The 13,317-nt window shown below is 40.0% G+C and overlaps 1 protein-coding gene across 20 annotated transcripts in view; it reads left to right on the forward strand.

The window, feature by feature from the left end:
• The window catches only part of ADGRL3 (adhesion G protein-coupled receptor L3), a 1,214,649-nt gene that overhangs the window by 498,320 nt on the left and 703,012 nt on the right, over positions 1-13,317 (forward strand). The window lies entirely within an intron of this gene.

A 13,317-nucleotide genomic window follows, 5' to 3' on the forward strand; every position in this document is an offset into this window, starting at 1 on the left:
ATTGACGTTTCGGTCCTTACACTTGTGCCTTCATCAGAACTGATTACCACCAGAGAGGGGAGGACACTGCTGCTTGAGCGCTGCTGTGTGTGACTTATGTCATTAGAATATGTCGCTCTCTTTGATTGGATTGATTGAAGTTAGGTGGTTCAAATTTGCAGACTTCCCCTTCAATTCTATATTTTTTATTTTTCTTAAATACATAAATAGCATTGTTACTATATTTAAATACTGTAAAAATATAACCTGAAAACATGTCAGAATTGCATTTTTTTCAGCATTTAATCCTACTTTGAATTTATTTACTATTTTTCAGTACATTAGGCCCAATTCATTAAAGCTTTTACCCCATAGTTCTGGAATAAAAAGCTTTGAAAAGTGGCTACATTTTGGCGCAACATTAGGTTACACTACAATTTTGCAACTTCTTCCGGTCTTATGCAATTTTTGTCCAGCTCGTGCTTGTCAAATACATACCGAGTTGCTGTGTTCCTTGTTCCACAAAACTTACTCCAATCCCTGACTAGAGTAATGGAAGCTCTCCCCTGAAGCCAAGTATGTGGGGAGGTCTCATGGGAACACAGACCTTACAGTTTATTTTTCATTTCTTACTTTAATTATCACTTTGGTTTTATATTGGTTGGTTTCTGATATGAATTTTTAGGGTTAAATGAGTAATGTGTAAAGCTGTGGTAACACGAACTGGTTATTTCTGGTTTTTGTTGGCGCTCTTTTTATGCCTTTTCATTGGTCAGCTGTAAAAGACCGGGAAGAATTTTGTCTATAAATAGGCAGCTTTACCTCAGTTTTCCTCATATCGTTAATGAAGAGAGAAGATCCCGCCTTCCCTATTTTGTTGTGTTCCTTTCCTTGTCATGGTTGTTTATTTGAGGGTAAAATCGCCCAACTATTGGGTGGATTGTTTCAGTTATTTCTTAGTGTTATTTAATTAATTTATGAAATTCTTGGTATTAATTTATTTATTAAGATATTTATTGGTAATATTTAATTAATTTATTTCATGTCACCCTAAATAAACACCACGGCCATTGATTTCCAATTTGAGGCTTTGTGTCTTTATTTTAATTAAGAATGGGTTTTGTGTTACCATGTTTGTGGCGTGTCCTGCATATAGGGCAACATCACTTTTCAAACTCAACAGATTAATTGAGAGGCATTTGCATCATAATGAAGCAAGCCTTCTCATCAAGACCAGCATGAAAAATGCCAGTCTTGATGAATCAGGGCCCTTTTATGCAAAAATGTATGGTGTTATTTAAAACTATAATTTGTCCTGTAAAAAACAAGTCCTTATACTGATATGCCAATGGAAAAATAAAAAAAAATGATAACTTTTGGAAGAAGTGGATGGAAAAATACTAATCATAAATACGAAAATTGGCTGTGGATGGGTTGTCTAAGCTTGGGACCAAAGTCTGCAGGAACTCGGTGTCACTGCAGACTGCTGAATTGTGACAGTGAGCAGAGTAAGAATCATATAATGTTAGAGTTGGAAGGGACCTCCAGGGTTATTGTGTCCAACCCCCTGATTAATGCAGGATTCATTAAATCATCTCAGACAGATGTCTGTTCAGCCTCTGTTTGAAAACTTCCATTGAAGGAGAACAACCTGTTCCACTCATTGATCACCCTATCAAAATATTTTTTCTAATATCTAATCTGTATCTTCTCCCTTTCAGTTTCATTCCATTGCTTCTTGTGTTTCCAAATGGAAATGAGAATGAGGATCCCTCTACACTACAACATCCCTTCAGATATTTGTAGACAGCTATTAAGTCTCCTCTTAGCCTTGTGGTACCCTATTTGAAACACTTTTCCAATTGGATGTGCAACCATTTATTATCACTGTTTGAGTACAATCTCTGAGCCAGTTATGAATCCACCTAACCATAGACGTGTCAATCCCATATTGGTCATTTTGTCAATAAGTATATTTTGAGATACTTTATCAAATACTTTGATGAAGTTGAGATATATTATATCTACCGCATTTCCCTGATCCACCCAGTCAGTAATTCCATCATGGAAGGAAATTAGATTAGTCTGGCATGACTTTTTTGTTACAAACCCATGCTGGCTCTGATTACTTACTGTATTCTTATCCAAGTACTTACATACATGCTGTTTAATAATTTGTTCAAAGATCTTTCCTGGTATTGAAGTAATATTACTGGCCTGTGATTTCCTGGATTCATTTTCTTTCTTTTTTAAGATACGGACAACATTTGCACCGTCTCCAATCTTCTGGGACTTCTTAGTGGTTTTGTAATTTCCTCTGCTATGTCTTACAGTACGCTAGGATATAATTCATCTAGACCATGAGATTTAAATTAATTTCAATTAGCTAAGTGTTCCTTCACCATCTCTCTGATTATAGAAAGTGTGGATTCTTTTATTCCTTCAGTAGTACAGTGAAGATCAGTTTATTTTACATTTGCTTTAGAGAACACAGGTGCAAAATAGAAATTTAAAAGTTTGGCCTGCTCAACATCATTTTTACCACTTCACCCGTTTTGTCCTATAAAAATCCAATAGCATCTTTGACTTTTCTTTTTCTTTTGCTTTTTTTACCCCCCAAATCCATTTTTATTGCTTTTGGTTTCCCTTGCAAGCCTCATTTCATTACTGATCTTAGCTCTTCTAACGCTTGCCCTGCATTCCCTGCAGACAGCATTATATTTTTCTTTAGATATGTCCCCTCTTTCCATTTAATATACAATCCTTTTTTCCTTTTTAGCAAGTGTTTATATCTGTGTTCAATCATCCTCGTCTCCTTAACCCTCCGACACATACAACTGATCTGACAGGCGCTTCTCTTTTACTTTCATTTCTCCTTCCTCACCAGATTGTGAGGAAACCCCCTCCCTCCAGGTAGTCTCCTGTCTCTTGAAGGTCTGTGAAACCTGATATCACAGTTGGATTTCAGAGCTTCAGGGGAGAGGATATAGCTGCACAGATCTCTCAGGCTCATTGTATGTGAATACGTCACATTCAGTAAGGTTGGTATTTTATGTTTTTATTCATCACAATAGTTTATTTAGCTTGTTTTATGAATGTATAGCACAAAATGTGAGGATATTTCATAGAAATAAGGGAGATTTTATAAAAGAAAGTGTGCTGCTCAGGCATATACAGTAGTTCCCTAACATATTCCTTCTCTTGCTTCAGATTATCTGCTGAAATGGAGAGGAAAATGTACAATTTATCCAAACAACTTGATGTTGAGGAAGTAACAAACATGCTGTTAGATGATAGAGACCTCACACTGAATGAGGATTTAGGAGAGGAAAGTGAGATTGATTCTCATAATGAGGTGGAAGAATGTGTCCTGGATTCTGAAACAGAGCAAGATGGTGACAGTGGTGAGGATGAAGAAGTTGGATCATATTATATTGGAAAAGATAAAAATACTAAATGGAACAAGAAGCCATTCCAGAAAAAAACGTAGGGAACCTTTAAACATTATTACTCACCTTCCTGCAGTAATAGGAACTGCACGTAATGCAAAAACTGCAGTTGAATGCTGGAACAGTATATTTACAGATGACATTCTGGACTCTATTGTCACATATACCAACCAATATATAGACATTATAAAGGACAAGTACATCTGCAACAGAACCATCAAGCCCACAGATGAAATAGAACTGCGTGCTTTTTTTGGATTACTGTACCTTGCAGGAGCTTATAGGGCAAATAGACAAAGTTTGGAGGAACTTTGGGGTAAAGATGGGGATGGAGTTGAAAAATTTAGCCTTGTTATGTCCATAAACAGATTCAAGATTCTAATTCGTTGCCTTCGGTTTGACGACAGAACTACCCGAACCGAACGCAAAACACATGACCGACTTGCTCCAATTCATGATATATTTCAAAGATTTGTTGTAAACTGTAAACAAAGTTATTACCCTGGAGAGAATCTCACTATTGACGAAATGCTCCCTGGTTTTCGTGGTAGATGTGCCTTTCGTCAATATATTCCATCAAAGCCAAACAAATATGGAATAAAAATTTATGCCCTTGTTGATGCCAGTAAGACCTACACTTACAACCTGGAAGTTTATGCAGAAAAACAACCAGAAGGTCCTTACTGTGTGAGCAACAAACCCATTGATGTTGTAAAAAGACTGGCTGAACCCTTATTTGGATCGGGTCGCAATATTACAGCTGACAATTGGTTTACAAGTTGTGATCTGATTGATTATCTGAAAATTCCGAAGCTGTCATATGTGGGAACTGTAAGAAAAAACAAAAGGGAATTGCCGCCACAGTTTGTAAGTGTGAAAGAGAGACAACAGTACAGCAGTATGTTTGCATTCCATAATGGAAAGGCTTTAGTTTCCTATGTACCACATGCCAAAAAAATCGTACTTCTTCTATCAACACTTCATGATGATGCTGCCATCGATCCTGGGACTGGGGCAGAAAAAAAACCGGAGATAATTACATTTTACAATGTCACCAAAGGGGGTGTGGATACAGCAGATCAGATGTGCTCCACTTTCAACGTCAGCAGAAACATCAAACGCTGGCCAATGGTCATATTTTTTGCTATGTTGAATTTGGGTGGTATAAATTCACAAGTAATTTATCTTGAAAACAAGCTTGAACCACTCCGTAGACGATTGTATCTGAAAAAATTGGCCCATGAACTAGTACTTGGAGAGCTACGCAGGAGAAGCGTGAAAACAATCGGTATCCCCTCTCGCCTTCAAGTTCAGCTCAAAAGGTTTCGCCCAGAAGATGATGGTGAAAAGTCACCATCTGCACCACCTCACAAAAGAAGGAGATGCACCACCTGCCAAACGGAAAGCGGAACCAGAAGGCTTTCAAATTATGAATGTCTCAAATGTCATAAAGCAATTTGCCTGACACATGCAAAAATGGTGTGTAATTCTTGCTATTTGCTCTGCAAGTGTGACTTTTCTGGGGAAACCTCAGCATCTACTTCTGATTGAATATGTTTTTAATAGTACTTAAGGTACCTTAAAATTAAGTTTGTGTTCAAAAATTTTCTTTGTACATTTTTTTGAGAGAGTCGAACTGGGGACTATTTGGCGGGAGTTTTGAAAAGTTTGTATTTCATAGTTATTAGTTTTATGTTAAGTAAATGGTTTTTTTTTGCAACTGATTATGTGTAGTCTCTTTTATTACATCCCTATGAAGGTCACTGATCACTTTTAGAGCACTGAAATTGCAAACATTAGATATTATAGGTATTTTTCCAGCAGGCGCCTGACAGGCACATTGTATGTGAACTCGTTAGTCCGAATATTGTATGTGACGGAGGGTTAAATGCTTCCAATTCTTCATTCTTTTCAGGATTGTTACTGATTGTGCAGTGAGAATTTTATTTAGCAAAATCTCCCATCCTTTTTGGAAATTTCTGACAATTAGAACATCCATCAATTGAATATTTCCTACCCTCTTTCTGAGTCCATTAAAATCTGCCTTTCTGAAGTTCAACCTTGAAGTCTGAGTCCTCGCAGGTCTTCCTCCTCTTGTAATCCAAAATTTACATGATCGCTGACCCATAAATTCCCAGTCACCTTTACGTCTTCTACCATTTCCTCCCTGTTGGTAAGAATTAGGTGCAAGATGATAGATCCTCTTGTTCTTTCTTCTACCTTTTGAAAAATAAACTTGTCAGCGAGAGGAGATAAGAATTTTCTGGGTACATTGCTTTTGGCTGAGAGATTCCCCAAAATATCTGCTAGTTAAAATCTCCCATCATCACTATGTTGTACTGTTTTGAGAACAAAGAAATCTGATATAAAAAGAGTTCATCTAGGTCTTCAGGCTGTCCTGTAGCCTATAGTAAACACCTACAATAGTGTCCTTTCTGTTCTTCTCTTCTTACATTCCTACCCAAACAGTTTCTACAGAGCTACCATTCTCTGAAGGTTGGATCTCTATGGATATATGCACTTTCCTAACATACAATACAACACCTCCTCCCTTCTTTTTAAGCCTGTTTCTTATTAAAAAAAAGTTATAGCCTCCAAGATTTGTATTCCATTCATGTGTATCATCCCACCAGGTTTCAGTGATGCCCCTGACATCATATCTTTATTCCTTACTCTTTGTTTCCCCTCTCTGTGCATTTGTATAGACACATTTTAGTTTGTAGTCGTTTTCTTTTGTTCCTCTATTTTCATTCAGAATTTGTTGTCTGTGTTCTTTATTTCCATGTCTAACAGCAGATTTATCAACAGAATTCATTAGCTGCATATTTTTTCCTGGCCGTATATTTCCCATCCTATATTGCTGTAGTTTACAGTTCTCCAGATGAGTGTAGAAAGGCGTTTATCAAATATGTGGTTTCCGTTTTTTTGTCAGATGCAACCCATCTCTAGCAAGCAGTCCATCATACAAGTAGTTCACTCCATGGTCAAGAAACCCAAAGCAATGTTGACAGCACCATCTATGTAGCCAGTTGTTCACCTGTAGAGTCATGTTCAAACTCCTTATTCCTTGTCAATCCACTGGGAGGATGGATGAGATGACGACGTGCGCTCCCTGTTCCTTCACTTTCTGGCCTGTCATCAAAGTTTTTGCATATAAAGTGGGAAAAATAAGTATTTGATGCACTGCTGATTTTGCAAGTTTTCCCACCTGCAAAGAATGGAGAGGTCAGTAATTTTTATCGGAAGTTCACTTCAACTGTGAGAGGCAGCATCTAAAAATAAAAAAAACAGAAAATCACATTGTAGGATTTTTAAATAAATTAATTGCATTTTATTGCATGAAATAAGTATTTGATCATCTACCAACCAGCAAGAATTCTGCCTTTCACAGACCTGTTAGTTTTTCTTTAAGAAGCCCTCCTACTCTGCACTTAATACCTGTATTACATGCACCTGTTTGAAATCATTACCTGTATAAAAGACAACTGTCCACACACTCAATCAAGCACACTCCTACCTCTTCACCATGGTCAAGAACAAAGAGCTATCTCAGGACACCAGGGATAAAATTATATAACTGCACAAGGGTGGGATGGGCTACAGTAGAATAGGCAAGCAGCTTGGTGAGAAGTCAACAACTGTTGGCACAATATTAGAAAAAGGAAGAAACGCACGATGACTATCAATCTTCGTCAGTCTGGGGCTCCATGCAAAATCTCGCTTCGTGGGTAAGGATGATTCTGAGAAAGGTCAAAAATCAGCACAGAACTCCATGGTAGGACCTGAAGAGAGCTGCGATCACAGTCTCAAACATTACCAATGGTAACACACTACGCTGTCAAGTAGTAAAATCTTGCAGGGCATGCAAGGTTCCCCTGCTCACACCAGCATATATGTCCAGGCCCGCTTGAAGTTCGCAAATGACCATCTGGATGATCCAGAGGAGGCATGGGAGAAAATCATGTGGTCAGATAAGATCAAAATAGAACTTTTTGGTATCAACTTCACTCACCGTGATTGGAGGTAGAAGAAGGATGAGTAGAACTCTAAGAACACTGTCGAAACCATGAAGCATAATGGGGGAAACCTCATACTCTGGGGGTGCTTTTCTTCAAAGAGCACAGAACCACTGCACCGTATTGAAGGGAGGATGGATGGGGTCATGTATTGCGAGGTTTTGGCCTACAATTTCCTCCCTTCAGTAAGAACATTGAAGATGGGTCGTGGATGGGTCTTCCAGCATGCCAATGACTCTAAACACACAGCCAGAGAAAGTAAGGAGTGGCTCCATAAGAAGCATTTCAAGGTTCTGGAGTGGCCTAGCCGGTCTCCAGACCTGAACCCAATAGAAAATCTTTGGAAGGAGCTGAAACGCAATGTTCCCCAGTGACAGCCCCGAAACCTGAAAGATCTGGAGAAGATGAGGAGTGTGTGCAAACTTGGTCAAGAACTACAGGAAACGTCTGACCTCTGTAACTGCAAACCAAGGTTTCTGTACCAAATATTAAGTTCTGCTTTTCTATTGTATCAAATACTTATTTAATGCAATAAAATGCAAATTAATGATGTAAAATTCATAAAATGTGATTTTCTTCATTTTTTAAAGATTCTGTTTCTCACAGTTGGTGTGCCTACAATAAAAATTACAAACCTCTCCATTTTTTGTAGGTGAGAAAACTTGCAAAATTGTCAGAGTATCAAATACTTATTTTCCCCACTACAGTTTCCAGGTACTTTTTTGCTGTGTCATTTTGTTCCTGCGTGTATTAGTAGATGTGGGCAGTCATCTGTAGAACTAAATAGTCTTGATATCATATCAGACACATCTTTGATTCGGGCATCTGGAAGACGGCACACTCCTCATGAGGTGATTTCCAGGCAGCAGATAGCGGCTTCTGTTCCTCTCAGTAGGGAGTCCCCCATGACCAATACTCTCCTTATCTTCTTCACCACAGCACTTCTTTTAAGGCCCCGTCACACATAGCGACGCTGCAGCGATACCGACAACGATCCGGATCGCTGCAGCGTCGCTGTTTGGTCGCTGGAGAGCTGTCACACAGACAGCTCTCCAGCGACCAACGATCCCGAGGTCCCCGGTAACCAGGGTAAACATCGGGTAACTAAGCGCAGGGCCGCGCTTAGTAACCCGATGTTTACCCTGGTTACCATCGTTAAAGTAAAAAAAAAACAAACGCTACATACTTACCTATCGCTCTGTCCTCGGTGCTCTGCTTCTCTGGTCTGGCTGTGAGCGGCAGGCAGCCGGAAAGCAGAGAGGTGACGTCACCGCTCTGCTTTCCGGCTGACCGGCGCTCACAGCCAGACCAGAGAAGCAGAGCGCCAAGGACAGACAGCGATAGGTAAGTATGTAGCGTTTGTTTTTTTACTTTTAGGATGGTAACCAGGGTAAACATCGGGTTACTAAGCGCGGCCCTGCGCTTAGTTACCCGATGTTTACCCTGGTTACCAGCGAAGACATCGCTGAATCGGCGTCACACACGCCGATTCAGCGATGTCAGCGGGACCTCAACGATCAAAAAATGGCCTAGGCCATTCCGACACGACCAGCGATCTCACAGCAGGGGCCTGATCGCTGGTACGTGTCACACATAGCGAAACTTGTGACTCAGCAGCGATCTCGCTAGCGATCTCGCTATGTGTGATGGGGCCTTTACTCCCTTCAAGATGCTTCTGTTTGCTTCTTATTGTATTTTTTTGTGGGCAAAACACTTTAATGATTTACATCTTCATTGTTGTCCTACATGAGAGCCAGGTAGTGGTTCTTCAGTGATATGGGTGCTGACTGCCTCCTCATCCTCCTGTTTCTTTGGGTCACATGCTTCCATTTCTTTTCTTCTCCAGGTACGTTAAAAGTTGCTTCTCTTCAAACATTCTGAATATTTATTTCTACCTTGTTATTAGCTTCTGCAGGAAAGCTGAAACGTTCTTCTTATTCTGAAGAGATTCTTTTCTCTATCAAGGAAATCCTCATCTTTGATGAGCTGTAGAGTTACTATTCTTTCCTGAAGACTTTGTACCTTTATACCTAACAGAGTCACAAGCTTGTATTTCTGGGACATAAAGTTTGTCTTTTCCTCTGGCAAGTCTGTAAACATATAGCGCGCATTGCAGTTCACCATATGGGTAATCTCCTTCTCTATGTTGAGCAAAATGAATTATTGCCGAACTACTGAAAAGATTGATGATGTCCTTCATACCGCTCGATCCAGCTACACCCAAAGATTTTCAGACTCGCGGCAACTCTTCACTCTTCCCAGAATGCACTGTACATATGCAAATTACCTCCTTCAAGCTTCAATTTTAATTCAATTCCATTGCGAACAGGCAATTACGTAACTGCATGTATTTGATTTGTATGCTAGTGGTCACAAGCCAACTTGACTCATGTAGCTTTTGTTAACTCACTTTTATGGAGAAAAGTCGAACATGTCTAGTGAGCATGTGTCTGACTGTTTGCATTGTGGAATCATGATAGCATGAGTATTTAGCTTACTTAGGCCTCTTTCACATGTCAGTGGATTCGGTACGTGTACTGACAGTTTTCTCACGTACCGGAGACACTGACACACGTAGACCCATTCAAATGAATGGATCTATGCACATGTCTCCGTGTTTTCACGGACCGTGTGTCCGTGTGCAAAACACGGAGACATGTCCGCTTTTCTCTGGCAGCACATACCGCAATACGTCCCGCACACGGAGAACAATGTGCACTCTCCTCCATGTGCATGTACCGCCCGCAGGAGAGACAGCACTACAGTAAGTGCTGTCCCCCCCTGCGTGTGGTGCTGTAGCCGGCATTCATTCCTTCTCCCCAGCAGTGTTCTCTGGAGAGAAGGAATGAAAAATCAAGTTTTTTTTTGTTTTTTTCTCCTTAAAAAGAAAGTTTGTGAGTCACCTCCCGCCTCCCATCCCCTGTGCACCCACCTCCCCCACCCCCCAGCTTGCCGGGAAATACTCACCCAGCTCCTGCGATGTATGCTCTCAGCCCCGGCAGCAGGTCCTGTGTGAGCGGTCACATGGTACCGCTCATTACAGTGAGGAATATGCGCATATTCATCACTGTAACAGTGCACAGTGCTTTACACACATCAGAGTACTACACACTGTCACGATTCATCAGTATACAGTCACAGAGTACTTGCAGACCTTTGTCCCAAGCCTGCACAACCCCTTTATCAAGTAATAAACTGTATTTCTAAGAAACAAAAACTTGATTTTGGAGGCGAGTGCACTTTATTTCACAATTTATTTGATTTTCATATATAATAAATTTCTTCAGTATATACAGTTAGGGCCAGAAATATTTGGACAGTGACACAATTTTCGCGAGTTGGGCTCTGCATGCCACCACATTGGATTTGAAATGAAACCTCTACAACAGAATTCAAGTGCAGATTGTAACGTTTAATTTGAAGGGTTGAACAAAAATATCTGATAGAAAATGTAGGAATTGTACACATTTCTTTACAAACACTCCACATTTTAGGAGGTCAAAAGTAATTGGACAAATAAACATAACCCAAACAAAATATTTTTATTTTCAATATTTTGTTGCAAATCCTTTGGAGGCAATCACTGCCTTACGTCTGGAACCCATGGACATCACCAAACGCTGGGTTTCCTCCTTCTTAATGCTTTGCCAGGCCTTTACAGCCGCAGCCTTCAGGTCTTGCTTGCTTGTGGGTCTTTCCGTCTTAAGTCTGGATTTGAGCAAGTGAAATGCATGCTCAATTGGGTTTAGATCTGGAGATTGACTTGGCCATTGCAGAATGTTCCACTTTTTGGCACTCATGAACTCCTGGGTAGCTTTGGCTGTATGCTTGGGGTCATTGTCCATCTGTACTATGAAGCGCCGTCCAATCAACTTTGCAGCATTTGGCTGAATCTGGGCTGAAAGTATATCCTGGTACACTTCAGAATTCATCCGGCTACTCTTGTCTGCTCTTATGTCATCAATAAACACAAGTGACCCAGTGCCATTGAAAGCCATGCATGCCCATGCCATCACGTTGCCTCCACCATGTTTTACAGAGGATTTGGTGTGCCTTGGATCATGTGCCGTTCCCTTTCTTCTCCAAACTTTTTTCTTCCCATCATTCTGGTACAGGTTGATCTTTGTCTCATCTGTCCATAGAATACTTTTCCAGAACTGAGCTGGCTTCTTGAGGTGTTTTTCTGCAAATTTAACTCTGGCCTGTCTATTTTTGGTATTGATGAATGGTTTGCATCTAGATGTGAACCCTTTGTATTTACTGTCATGGAGTCTTCTCTTTACTGTTGACTTAGAGACAGATACACCTACTTCACTGAGAGTGTTCTGGACTTCAGTTGATGTTGTGAACGGGTTCTTCTTCACCAAATTAAGTATGCGGCGATCATCCACCACTGTTGTCATCCGTGGACGCCCAGGCCTTTTTGAGTTCCCAAGCTCACCAGTCAATTCCTTTTTTCTCAGAATGTACCCAACTGTTGATTTTGCTACTCCAAGCATGTCTGCTATCTCTCTGATGGATTTTTTCTTTTTTTTCAGCCTCAGGATGTTCTGTTTCACCTCAATTGAGAGTTCCTTTGACCGCATGTTGTCTGCTCACAGCAACAGCTTCCAAATGCAAAACCACACACCTGGAATCCACCCCTGACCTTTTAACTACTTCATTGATTACAGGTTAACGAGGGAGACGCCTTCAGAGTTAATTGCAGCCCTTAGAGTCCATTGTCCAATTACTTTTGGTCCCTTGAAAAAGAGGACGCTATGCATTACAGAGCTATGATTCCTAAACCCTTTCTCCGATTTGGATGTGGAAACTATCATATTGCAGCTGGGAGTGTGCACTTTCAGCCCATATTATATATATAATTGTATTTCTGAACATGTTTTTGTAAACAGCTAAAATAACAAAACTTGTGTCACTGTCCAAATATTTCTGGCCCTAACTGTATCTCTCTATCACTGGGATGTAGACTGGGCTTTTCCAGAATATCATCTCACACCCTCCAGCACCGAAGGCAGCAGACTTAACTGTGAATCACAGACTGCATTGCTGCACACAGAAGAATTTTCTGTCACTACAATCTCTACATGCTGTTCTTCTTTATGGGCACATTGTACTGGCACAAGGAAATCCAGCTGGATATACCTCTACACCTCTATGTATTAAATACACAAATAAATGAATACATGAATAAATAAATGTTGTATACAACAGTTTATTCAGAAATACTGTATATTAATATAATTAATAAATATTATATTACTAGCTGAAGAGCCCGGCGTTGCCCGGGCATAGTAACTAACTGTGGTTAGTTATAACAAATTATAATGATGCACATAAAACCATTTCACATCATATATTCAAAACTACACATTATTTGGTCAGTATTTTTACCTGAGTATTTGTAAGCTAAAACTTGGAGTAAAACAATCAGAGGAAAAGTATATTAGAAACAAGTCACCACTTCTGTATTTTTCTCCCACTCATGGTTTTGTGGTTTTGGCTTATAAATACTGAGGTGAAATACTGACCAAATACTGAACATGTGAATGTGGCCTTATACACAGCCTCCACCTGCAGCGGTTCACTCTTCTCTATACATAGCCACATACTGTAGCAGCACTTCTCTTCTCTCAATTTTCCATCACGCCTATCATTTTCCCAATCACATCTGTCATTTTCCCCCTCACATCTCTAATTTCCCTCTCACTCCTCTCATTTTCCGCCTCACACCTCTCATTTTTCATTTTGACTTCACACCTGTCATTTTCCGATCATTTCACTATTTTCCCCTCACTCCTCTCATTTTCCACTCACACCTCTTCATTTTTTCCATTCACACTTTTTCATTTTCCCCTCACTCCTCTCATTTT

The sequence above is a fragment of the Ranitomeya imitator genome, chromosome 1, assembly GCF_032444005.1.
Source record: "Ranitomeya imitator isolate aRanImi1 chromosome 1, aRanImi1.pri, whole genome shotgun sequence".
Classification (NCBI taxonomy): Eukaryota; Metazoa; Chordata; class Amphibia; order Anura; family Dendrobatidae; genus Ranitomeya; species Ranitomeya imitator.